This window comes from Triticum urartu, chromosome 5, assembly GCF_003073215.2.
Source record: "Triticum urartu cultivar G1812 chromosome 5, Tu2.1, whole genome shotgun sequence".
In the NCBI taxonomy this organism is placed as follows: domain Eukaryota; kingdom Viridiplantae; phylum Streptophyta; class Magnoliopsida; order Poales; family Poaceae; genus Triticum; species Triticum urartu.
This window is the reverse complement of record NC_053026.1, coordinates 242938052-242950053: the sequence shown is the minus strand read 5'-3', so window position 1 is coordinate 242950053 and position 12002 is coordinate 242938052.

The following is a 12002-nucleotide window of genomic DNA, read 5'->3' as shown; positions in this document are numbered from 1 at the left end:
CAAGCCGAGGGTTCAGGAAGGCAGAGCGACGAGCAGCGCCGCCCGCTCCGCGCCCGGGGTCGCCGTGCTGCGGCGACCACGCTGTTGCCCCTGGAATCCATGCCACGGACTCCTCGCGCGAGCTGGTGCTGTGGGCGCCGATGCCCCCAAGCTCCTGGATCTCGTTCCTGCGGTTCTTCTCTGACGTGGTGCCACCGAGGGGGCCTCTCGAGCTCTAGTTCCAGCACGCCGACTGCGGCGCTCCGGCGACTGGAGCAGAGATCAAAGCGGTCCCCTCCGGCAAGATCTTCATGACTCGTGGCTGGGGCGAGATCGCGCGGGTCTGCCACGCGAGGGGCGCCCTCGCGATCCACCTTGAGTACGACGGAATCTCCACGCTCTTCTTCAAGGTCTTCGACGCCGAGGGCTGCCGCCTGGAGTGCTGCTCCGGAGAGGAGCGTGAGGCTGACACGCGTTCCGCTCACGGCCACTCCAGCAGCAGCAGCCCTTGGGAGTCCAGCAGCTCTCCTGAGCTCTATGAGACTCCGGAGACGAGTGACGACAGCTACGTGCCCCCGAGCTCTCGCCGCGCTCGGAGCAGTGCCACCGCGTCTGGCCGTCACTGTCGCTGATCTGGATGGGGTTGGCGCCGGCCTCCCGTGGCCCACTGTTGATGATGGCGTCTGCCACAGGAGGGTGTAGATAGGGTCCTTCTTAGTCTTAGCTTTCATTCCCTGCGAAGAATCATGAAGCGCCCCGCGGGGGCATATAAGGGTCTGTAATGCCTTTTGTGCTTATTTTCCCTGTTATGAAGATTTGGTGAACGCGTGTCCCATTCAGGCTCGGTCTCCCCTTTCTTTCCTCGCGATGGCTTGTTGCTCTACGCCGACAGGTGCTGGTCCCCAGGCAAGCTACAGCCGTCACTGGTATGCCAGGTCGCGTGTCGTGGTCAAGGCCAGGAGGTGTGCGGCCCGAGGTCCGGTAAGATCCCCTGTGGCGCGATGCTTAGGAGGCCCCCCTTAGCACTCAAGCAGCCACGGTAAGGGAAGAAAGGGAGTTGACGTCGCCCGCAACGGGGTTTCGGCAAGGCATGGGTGACCATAAGGCTTAGACATTTAGCCGATCCAAGGGCAAGACTTATCTTGTGAACTTCGTGGTGATTCCCGACGTTGCGCTAGGGACGCGCGCCAACTTGTGCAACATAGCTAGGCTGGCCCACATGGGTTTCCCTCTTTCCATGCTCTCCTTAGTGCTCTGCGTCCTCAGGTCCCGGCCCTCGAGCGAGCTCAGCCGCCGCTGGTATGCCAGGTCGCGATGCCGTGGTCAAGGCCAGGAGGTGAGGGATGGAGAGCCAGTAAGAGCTCCTGAGTCGCGATGCTCAGGAGCCCCCCTTTTAACGCGCAAGCGAAGTGCATGAGAGAAAAGGAGACACACGGCGCCGCCTGCTATCCTCCCCACGGGGTCCCTGTAAACAGGCACAAGAAGAACATGGTTTGCCGTTACTGCCACCGGCCTGCAGCTGGTTGGTCCAGATGAAGTGAAGGCACTGATGGCCTGGTGAGGTGACGTGCGCGGGGCGTGCCGCAAGCCAGAGCTCGACCGCTTAGATTTGTCGACGTGGCAGGGACGGACCCATGCACCAGTGCCGTGCCTACGAGGAGGCCCCGTGGGAGGCGATGATCGAGCAGGTGGTAACTGTAGGCAGGTTAAGCAGGGAAGGAAAATTAGCTTTTGGGTAAATGCAGGAAGATACATGCCACCGGGTCCGGCCCGGGCGGCTTGGGGATGATGCAGCCTGAGGGGCGCCCCCAGCAAGGCAAGCTAAAAGACATGAGCAAAAAGGGATACATGCCGCAGGGATGGACCCATGCGGCCTGGGAATAATGCAGCCCAAGGGGCGCTCCCAGCTTAAACGAGGTTGGAAGATGTCACCTGGTTCTGCAGACGAAGCAGAGTTGGCACAACTGAAGGCGTGCGTCGAAGAAATGACTCCTCATGAGCCACCGGAGCCCTGAGCCTCGGGAGGCTCTGGGGGCTCAGGAGGCTCCCTGAAGACCATCTCCGTTTCCTCCAGGACGGTGCGGTAGCTGGCCTCTCGAGCCGCCAGGTCATGCCGTAGGTTGCGCTGATAGGCCGACGCCACGCTTGGCAAGCTGAGGGGCATGCGAACATAGCTGTGTGGCGGGCCCTTGCAATGGCCCAAACGCAAAGGCTAGAAGTGCTCCTGAGACACGGCCCTGTTGAGCTCCGGGACGTCGATGCAGACGTGCAGCTCAGCACCCTCGCCTGGGTGGTGAGCTGCGCCCTGTGAGCGGCTGTCGCTGCGCATGTCTCTTGCGTCTTGCAGTTCCTGTGTGGTCTTGGCGATGAACTCCTGAGTGGTGGGCACCCTTGCCCTGTGTTCTCCTGAGGAAAACGTGTCGTCTAGCATGCCTCCAAGTAGTGCCTGAGCGCCTCCCTCATGAGGTTGGCAAGGCCTGAGGCCCTCCAGAAGAGAGCCCCCAAGCCCTGCCCGAGGAGGGCGTTGGGCGCGCCTTCCTACGCGATGGAGGGTGGCGCCCCTAGGACGGACGCTGATCCTAGTGAGGCTCCTGTTGCGATGCCATCCTCCTGAGGTCCTGCGCGGCGCAGCTACTTCTTCTTGGCAATGGCCTCCGGAGGGCCCTCACTTTTGTTGTCGGGGTCGTCGATTGTTGCATCTTGGAAGGCGCGCTCGAGGGAGCACACCACATCCCTTTCCTCACATGGGACCGTGATGACCACGCCGCTTCCAGGCATCTTGAGGACGTTATAGCCGCGGTGGGTGACCGCCATGAACTTGGCCAGGGCCGGATACCCAAGGATGGCATTGTACAGTAGGCGGATGTGGGCGACATCGAAGTCCATGAGCTCGGTGCGGTAGTTGTCGCGCGTTCCAAAGGTGACAGGCAGGCGGACCTGCCCTATTAGTTAGGTGTAGCCGTCGGTCACTCCTAAGAAAGGTTTGGTAGGCTGGATCTGCTCATATGGCACTTGGAGGTTGTCGATTGTGTCGACAGATAGGACATTGAGCCCTGCACCGCCGTCGATGAGGGTCTTGGTAACCTGCACACTGCTGATGACTAGCGAACACGACATCGGGAGGACGCCGGAGATGGCCGCGCACTTGAGCTGATCTGCCGAGTCGAAAGTGATGGCGCACTGGGACCACTTGAGCGGGCGCACGGCCTCAAGCTTGGGGAGCACTGCGTTCACCTCGCGAGCGAACCGTTTGAAGATGCGCTGAGAGGCTGGGGCCTGGGCGCCGCCCAAGATGCAGGCGATTGCACGCGGCTCCTGGAAGCCCCCAACCCCCTCGTCCTGATGATGATCGTCGTTCCTTCTTGGTGGCGGAAGCGGGGGAAGACCGGCGTTGCTTTGGGGGCGAACCTCACGAGGCTGGTCCCTCCAGGCCCCCTCGCGAGGATGGTCTTGCCAGCGGTCCTCACGAGGCCTGTCGCGCCATTTCTGGCATGGGCCACGGTCGTCCTAGCGTCCTCCTCCATGGCTGTACCCCGGTCACTACGCTCGGGGCGTCGACCATAGTGTCCTTCTAGTATGGCTCTGAGCTCTTGGCAGTCGCTGGTGTTGTGGGTGTTCAGTTTGTGGAAGGCGCAGAACGGTCGGCTGTTCTCGGATGACTCGGGCTGATCTCTACCCCGTTTCGTGTCGGGCTCCGCTGCTAGCACCACTGCTTCCTTGCGCTTCACGTCCTTGGCCTTGGCTTTCTTCTCTTCTATGCCCGTGGCTGGCAGCTCAAGGAGAGACAGCCGCCCCTCCTCAGCTCTTGCGCACTTGATTGCGAGGTTGAACAGTTCCTGAGATGTGCAGAGCTCCTCGTGGATAGCAAGCTCTTCCTTCATCTTGACGTCACGGACGCTGTCGGAGAACGCGGAGATGATGGCCTCATCTGTGACCTTGGGGATCTTGAGGCGGGTGTTGTTGAAGCGCTGAATGTACTTCTGGAGGGTCTCCCCTGGCTGTTGCTTGATGCGGCGCAGGTTGCCCGCAGCAGGCGGGCGGTCGCGAGTGCCCTGGAAGTTGGTGACGAAGCAGTCGCGCATCTCGTCCCAGGAGGAGATCGAGCTGTGCTATAGGTTCAGGAGCCAAGAGCAGGCCCCGTCCTTGAGAGCCACGGGAAACCAGTTTTCCATGACTTTCTCGTCGCCGTTGGCTGCTTCGATACTCAGCTCGTAGAGCTGCAAGAACTCCATGGGGTCAGCGGTGCCGTCGTAGCGAGGAGGCAGATCTGGCTTGAACTTGCCTGGCCAGGCGACACTGCGCAGCTCGGGGGTGAAGGCGCGGCAGCTGGCCGTAGTTATTGGGGCCCACTTTGGAGGTTGTCGTGGTTTTGTCATGGCAGATGTCCTCGTGAAAGGACTTAGTTGTGGAGCCATTGTTACGGGTTAGCTTAAAGGGGTTAAGCCGGACAAGGGACATGAGCGTTTTATACTAGTTCGGCCCCTTACGATGAAGGTAAAAGCCTACATCTAGTTGTGATGGAATTGCTAGGGTTTCGATGACCAGGGAGCGAATCCGCTTTACCTGGCTCTCGAGTTGTTGTTGTCAGTTGTCCCTAAACCGCCATCGGGTCGGCCCTTTATATACATAGGTCGACGCCCGTCGGTTTACAGAGTCCCGACACCGGATCGTTAACGTATCCAACTCGGTCTCTGTCCTTCCTATCTTACAATGCAAGTTACATGAGAAAGTCGGTTTACATCTACAGGCCTTAACCTGCCTTTGGGCCTTCGGCCTTCATAAAGCGCCTCCATCCTCACGTCTTCATGGGTTTTTGAATAAAGAAACCATCATGGGTATAACCGGCTCTCCTAGCCAGTTTACTCCCGGTGGTAATATCCCCAACATTAGGCCTCAGATTTATTTGAACTTGTTCATGTCAATCTTCAACACTTAGAAAAATTCCTCCTTTGCATCTTCACCTTGATCTTGTAAACCGCCGTGACGTCATCCTCTAGAATCAGGATAAATCACCATGACATCACTTGTTATTTAAAAATTATACATCTCACCTTTAGTTAATGAGCCTCCGACAATCGAGGCGACCGCTCTGTTATATATCCAATTTTCGGGCTCCTTGATTCTCGCGCCTGTCACCTCTCCATTTACCTTATAAATAGGGCCAACGGTCATTTTCTTTTCCCCCTTCGCCTCCTCGCTTCTTCTTTCTCCTCGGGACGCCCTTGCACCCGAGCGCCGCCGTCGTCGTCGAGCTTCGCCTCTGCATCTCCATTGGCCGCTGCATCGACCTGGTTGCATCAGAAAGACGCGGCGCACCTCCGCTACCTCAACAACTGCTGTAAGCCTTTCCTTCTTTCCTCTATAGATCCATTAGGGTTCATACGGCTTCATGTTGCTCTTCTCGTGTTCTTCGTCAGCCCATAGATAACAGAGCTCGATCTTGACATTTTCCGCACAGTAGCTATGGTACTCCTTGTCTCGGCCATTTAAACCAAACCTTAAATACCTAATAACTTGATCTGGACCTTTTGTGAACTGCTTCGGTACCAAACCTTTTTAAGTCTCAATATTTTTCCTTTTCCTGACTTACAGTAGATCCAAAATTTCAATGCAATCTTGTGAAACCTGTTTTACCTTACTTACTCATTCTTGCCTTAGATCTGTATCTTCCTTATCCGCATAGGTGGTTTATCATTGTAGAAAGTAATCTATCATATACCATTAGTCCCCTTGTAAACCACCAATCCCTTTATCTCCGTTGTCATACTCCGTTTTAATAATATGCGTATACCTCTTATTATGCTTATCGCTTTATCATTCATAATTGCATTAGCCTCCGGTTTACCAATTTCGCATACTTGGATTCCCTTTCCCTGTTGTACCTTATGCATCGCCATGAATGAATCATAAAACGGCATTATTTTCTTCCCAGATTTTCACTTGCAATGGCCAAGCAGTTTTATTCCTGCAACTGGGTCCCTTCTCGGGTTACTGAGGAGCAACTAAACGGAATGGTTAAGATCCGCACCTTACCATAGAAGAATGAAATCTGGTGGCGAGTTCCTGGTCCGGAAAACCCTCCTACCCCCAAACAGAATGAAGTGGTGGTGCTTGTTGATCATAGAGGCCGTGGCTTGAAACCGCCCGGATCAAAGTTTTTTCGAGATGTACTTGCTAGCTTTCAGCTCCATCCTCAAGATATTGGACCCAACTCGGTATCCAATATATGCAACTTTCAAGTCTTTTGTGAAGCGTACCTTCAAGAGGAACCAACTGTTGAGCTGTTCCGGGATTTCTTCCATTTAAACCGTCGCACTGAGTTTGTAGACGGACCCAATACGGAATTTGGCGGCGTCTCAATTCAGAAAAGGAAAGAGGTTGAGTTTCCTCATGCCAAACTTCACAGTCACCCAAAAGAGTGGAATCAAACTTGGTTCTATTGCAGAGACACCTCTCCTCAAGATGAAAACCCTCTGCCCGGTTATCATTCTCACCGGCTTGCTAATACTCATCCGCTTCTGCAACGACTAAGTGCCCAGGAACGGGCCTCGTACGCACCTCAACTCGCCAAGATAAGAGTCTTCCTGGCCAACGGTTTAACAGGCGTGGACTTCGTCCGTTGCTGGATATCCCGGAGCATTTTGCCATTAAGTCGCCGCTCCGGCTTAATGTGTGAGTATACCGATGACGTACAAGACTCTCAATGGCATATCAATATTCAGCTAACAGATGAAGAAGTCACTGAGTCTGTGAAGAAAATGTTGAACGAACCAGAAGCTGTATGTAGCAAGACCGGGTTGAGTCCCTTTTATACGCAAAACAAACCGCCCGCTGTAAGTATTGTCTGTGCTTCCGCTTTACACCTGATATTTTTAGACTGTGCAATCTTTGAATTCCCTCTGCCCATCTTTAAACAGGGTGATGATCCGTTCTGGAAAAAGAAACCTCAAGAGAAAGCGGTGAAGCCTTCCCATCTTAAAACAAAAGCCGTGAAGAAAACCACAAAGAGGAAGGCACCTGAACCCATCAGTTTAGAGCTTGATGACGACCTAGATGAACCGGAAGTAGAGGTAGAACTTGGTTCACTTTTCATGCATCTCATTGACAATGATATTTATCAGGAGGACGTTAAGGGCAGCCAAGCTGGCGATGCAGAGGTAATTATCCTTTCCTCCGGTTCAGACTCTCTGCCAACACAAAAAATCCGTCAAGTAGTCCGGAAAGTAAGATTTTCTCACCCTCTTGCTCAGTTGGATCCAACATTTATTTTGAAGAAGCAGTAGCACGAGGCTCGCCGCACAACCCGGCACAGAGGTCAAATGGTCACTTTGACCAGTTTACCGAATACCCCGGTCTGGAAATGCCGAACTGAGGTCTCACCCACTTCTGACACTTCTTATCCTAAGGCCGGCTATTACCGACAACCTCTTAGTCTGTCCGATTTGAATTATCAGGTGACACCCTTCATCCTCTGGTGAGTCAACAGCAAGACAACTCCCTCCCCTTAAGACCATTGCTGGGTAAGTTTTAACTGAATTTGTTGACGCTTTGTATTTGCATGCTATTTTCATCCTTGCATCTTATCCTTTTCAGAGCCAAGGCTAGACCCAGCAAGAAAACTCGGGTGAATAAACCGTCTGAAGAATTGGTTGTTGAACCGGAGCAAACCACTGAACCGGAAGGTCCTCATGTAGACACTGTTGTTCATGAACCACCCCCTCTGGATCATGATTTGAATGAGCAAACAGAAGTTGATACCGCTGTCTGAGATGATAAACCGGCCAGTCCAATCCGGGCTGATGACGGATCTTCTAGTCCAGTGAAGACGACTGATACTCCATCAACTCTATAAAAGGCTGTTGGAAATAAGGAAGATGATGTTATCAGTACCGGTATTGGCCACACCTCTCTTGGCCAACCTGTTATATTGGTGAAACATAGTGCCAAAGAAGAACGTGCTGCCATGGAGAAAGGCAAGTGGAGCACCAATTTATCAAGCTATTCCCACTTCACTGCTCAGGAACTCCACTATGGCTTTCTAAACCGTCTGCACACAAACCGGGATTATGAAGCCGATTTGGTGAATCTGATGAAGGAGCGCCATGAGGTAATGACATAACTTTTCCTTTCTTAAGTCCAATTGCAAATACCAACTCTAGTAGCCCCCAAGGGCCGGTTTATGATAGCAATCATAAATCGGGACTTTGTAATATCTCAACCCTTGCATGCTTATCCTCCATATGTCAGGTGATCCTTTGAAATAAACTAGTACTTTATCATTGTATTCTTGTAGTTTTCATCTCTGTAGCCCCCAAGGGCCGATTTATCTTTCCAAGGTAAACCAGGTCTTTAATCAATGCTTCAACTTTGAACAGATGTACATTAGCCCCCAAGTGCCAAAGATACTGTTTGCATTGTATTTGGGACTTTGCAAAAATTTCTGATAACAGAGCAAATAGGCATTAGCCCCCAAGTACAAAGTGCATAACTTGTTATGTTCTTGGTACTTCAAATATATACTTCCCACTAATGATATGCCATTCCTTTACAGGCTAAGCTGAGCAAAAAGGACTCCCAAACCGCTGATCTTCAAGACAACATCAAGTCTCAGCAAGCGGAAGCTTCCAAAGCCAAGGAGGAACTGACTAAAGCCTTAGCAGCCATGGAGAAGCTGAAAGAAAATTTTAAGAAGGAACGTGCAGACTGGGATGCCGAGCAGGACGATTTGACAAAGAAGGCCGAAGACGCAGAAGCAGCCCTGAAGCCGGTGGTTGAAGAACTGACCGGCTTAAAGCAACAGATTAATGCCATGACCTCTGTTGTATTTGGTGAGTTTCCTCGTATAAAGTTTTTCCAATCCATAATATCTTATTAAAGGTCGATTTACTGATGCTTTACCATGACATGGACACGCATTACTCATCTAGGCTCCGACATGCGGATGAAGCTTAAAGCGGCCTATACTTTGATAAAACAGCTGCATTCTGGATCCCAGCGAGCCATTTATACTTCAGCTTATAACAAACCTCCTCCACCGCTGACAAAAGAGACCATCAAAAAAGCTGGCCATGCTGCCTCCCTGGTTGGATGAACTGAAGAGATCAGCCGCAAGGTCAGGTGCGCTGACCACGCTAATTCGGGCCAAGGCGTGGATTCCAGATCTTGAACCGGCAGATATCGTCCAAGGCTACCCCAACATGAAGGAAGATGGCACAGAATTCAACAACGATGATCTCCGCAGGCTGACAAAGGAAATGCGGCCTATAGCAAGCAAATTGGCAGATGATACAGATCTATCTCATTATCAACAGGTTTACGATGTTGAGGGGAAAAGACATCCCGCGCCGATTCATAATGTAGAAGATCTTGTTCCACCAATCCGTAAGCACACTTACGCTCCTGACATTGACCCTTCCAACCTTATTCATGAAGAAGCCGTTTTCAAGCCTTAACTGGAATGGATTGGTCAATGATTGATTTTCAGCGACTGGGTAGGGATGAGGAGAATGCACCCGCTCAACATGACCCTCAATCTACAAGCCGTCCGGATGAAGAATCATAATCCGGAAGCCGGTTTAATCATTTGCCAAACTTGTCGAAACAATTATCCTGTGTGGGCACTAAAGCGCCTTGTAATAGGCTAGTTCAAATACTTATATGCTTATGCCATCGAGCATACTTGGTGTGCTTGACATTGATAACTCGACATGCTTTTGGGATCTATTATATGCATTCCACAGTGGCTTTAGTTAGCTTATTCCTGCAAAAAAATTGAAAGTGTCCTAGCAGTTTACCGTTGGACGGGTCATGGTGCCCAAACATATATATAACCTGGATGCTGAACTAAGGCTGTAATATGTAGATATAAACTAGATGTTACCTGTGGTATATCTCGTTTGGCTTACCAACTCTTGTTATAACAAAAAGTGATAACACCAATCTGGAGTGTTGATGACTCCTTGCATCCATGTCGGTTCATACCGAAATCTTTCTGGGTGATGGTAAACACCGGTTTATGCATATAATTGTGGTGACCTGTAGTCAAACTAGACCGGAGCAATATTATTGCCGGAATAAAACTGACCATGTACTGACAACTTAGTGTTGAAAGCTAGGCCGGGTTGTAATAAACACCGGTTTATCAGAAAATATTCATAAATCCCTTATCAAAAGATGTTTAAGACAGCAAAATACAAAAGAAATATGCAAGGCCTTTCATGGGCTGCTAGGCCCTAAATCGAGGCTTTTAATGGGCTGCCAGGCCGCTGAGTTAAACCATTTTTCAAAGCCTTTTAAGATGGACCTCAATCTTTAACCAATCATCATTTTAACTTTGACAAGTTCAGGGTCTATGAGATTGACTTGTCAAAAATTCGATGGGTCATACCAGGTTTACCTGGACAGAGTGGCTTACTTAAAAAGGCAGGATAACACCTAGCTTCCAAGCCTGGCTTGATAGCCTATCACAAGGGTGCAAGCTCGTTGTTCTTTGAGAAGCAAGGAGCCCCCAAGTAATATTTGAGCTATGCTCAGTGGTTACCTATGTTTGAGTTGTGCTTGATGCAACAGACTCTCTTTGGTTCCACATAATTTCCTTTTGGCTTTAAGCCTATCAAGAGGTGTAGCTATGGTGTAAATACAACCAAGCCCCCTGGTGATTTCCCTTTTTGGTCTTAAGCCGATCAAGAGGCGTAGCTATGGTTGGAATACGACCAAGCCCCCTAGTGATTTCCTTTATATCTGTGTGGCTTTATAGGTCGGGTTAATAGAACTCCGCTTTGTAGGTAGAAGCCCCCATGTAACCACACATGATGTAAAAAAGAACAGAGACCCCGCTTTAGCTGAGGCTCTGGTTTATTATATAATATATACATTGTCATGAGTATGTACATAAGAAGAGCATGTGGCTCAAGTATAGTAAGGCCGAAGAAGAGCTATATTCCATGGCTGCTGGGTCTCCTCCTTTGATTTGCATGAGTCTTTGTGCTCTCGAACATCGATAAGGTAGTATGACCCATTCTGCAGGTTTTTGCTGACCACGAAAGGTCCTTCCCAAGGTGGGGATAATTTGTGCATATCAATCTAATCCTAGATGAGCCGGAGCACCAGATCGCCCTCTTGAAAAGTTTTGGTCTTAACCCGGCGGCTGTGATAACGTCGGAGATCTTGTTGATAAATCGCCGACCACGCCGCTGAGAGATCACGCGTCTCATCTAACAGGTCCAGTGAGTCCTGACGTGCCTTCTCATTTTCAGCTTCAACGTAAGCCGCCACACGGGGCGAGTCATGATGGATGCCACTAGGGAGAACCGCCTATGCTCCGTAAACCATGAAGAAAGGTGTGTAACCCGTAGATCTGTTTGGTGTGGTGTTGATACTCCATAATACAGAAGGTAACTCCTCCACCCAACAACCCGGTGTCCTCTTTAAAGGAACCATAAGCCGGGGTTTAATACCTCTCAAAATTTCTTGATTTGCCCGCTCTGCTTGACCATTAGACTGGGGGTGAGCTACTGACGCTACATCAAGCCAGATGTGCTCACGCTGACAAAATTCCTCCATAGCACCCTTGGGCAGATTAGTACCGTTATCAGTTATAATGCTGTGTGGAAAACCAAACCGGAATATCACCTTTTTGATGAATTGGACCACCGTGGCTGCATCACACTTACTAACCGGCTCTGCTTCTACCCATTTGAAAAACTTATCAACCGCCACCAACAGGTGGGTCTTTTGTCCTTGGACCTCTTAAAGGGTCCAACCATATCTAGCCCCCAAGTTGCAAACGGCCAAGTGATTGGAATCATTCTCAACTCTTGAGCCAAAACATGAGTGCGGCGTGCAAATTTCTGACAATCGCCACACCTTTTTACCAAATCCTCAGCATTCAGCATGAGCTGTCAACCAATAGAAGCCGTGACGAAAAGCCTTAGCCACCAAGGATTTTGAACCGGCGTGGTGACCACAATCTCCTTTGTGGATTTCTCGCAAAATCTCACAACCCTCTTGAGGAGACACACAAT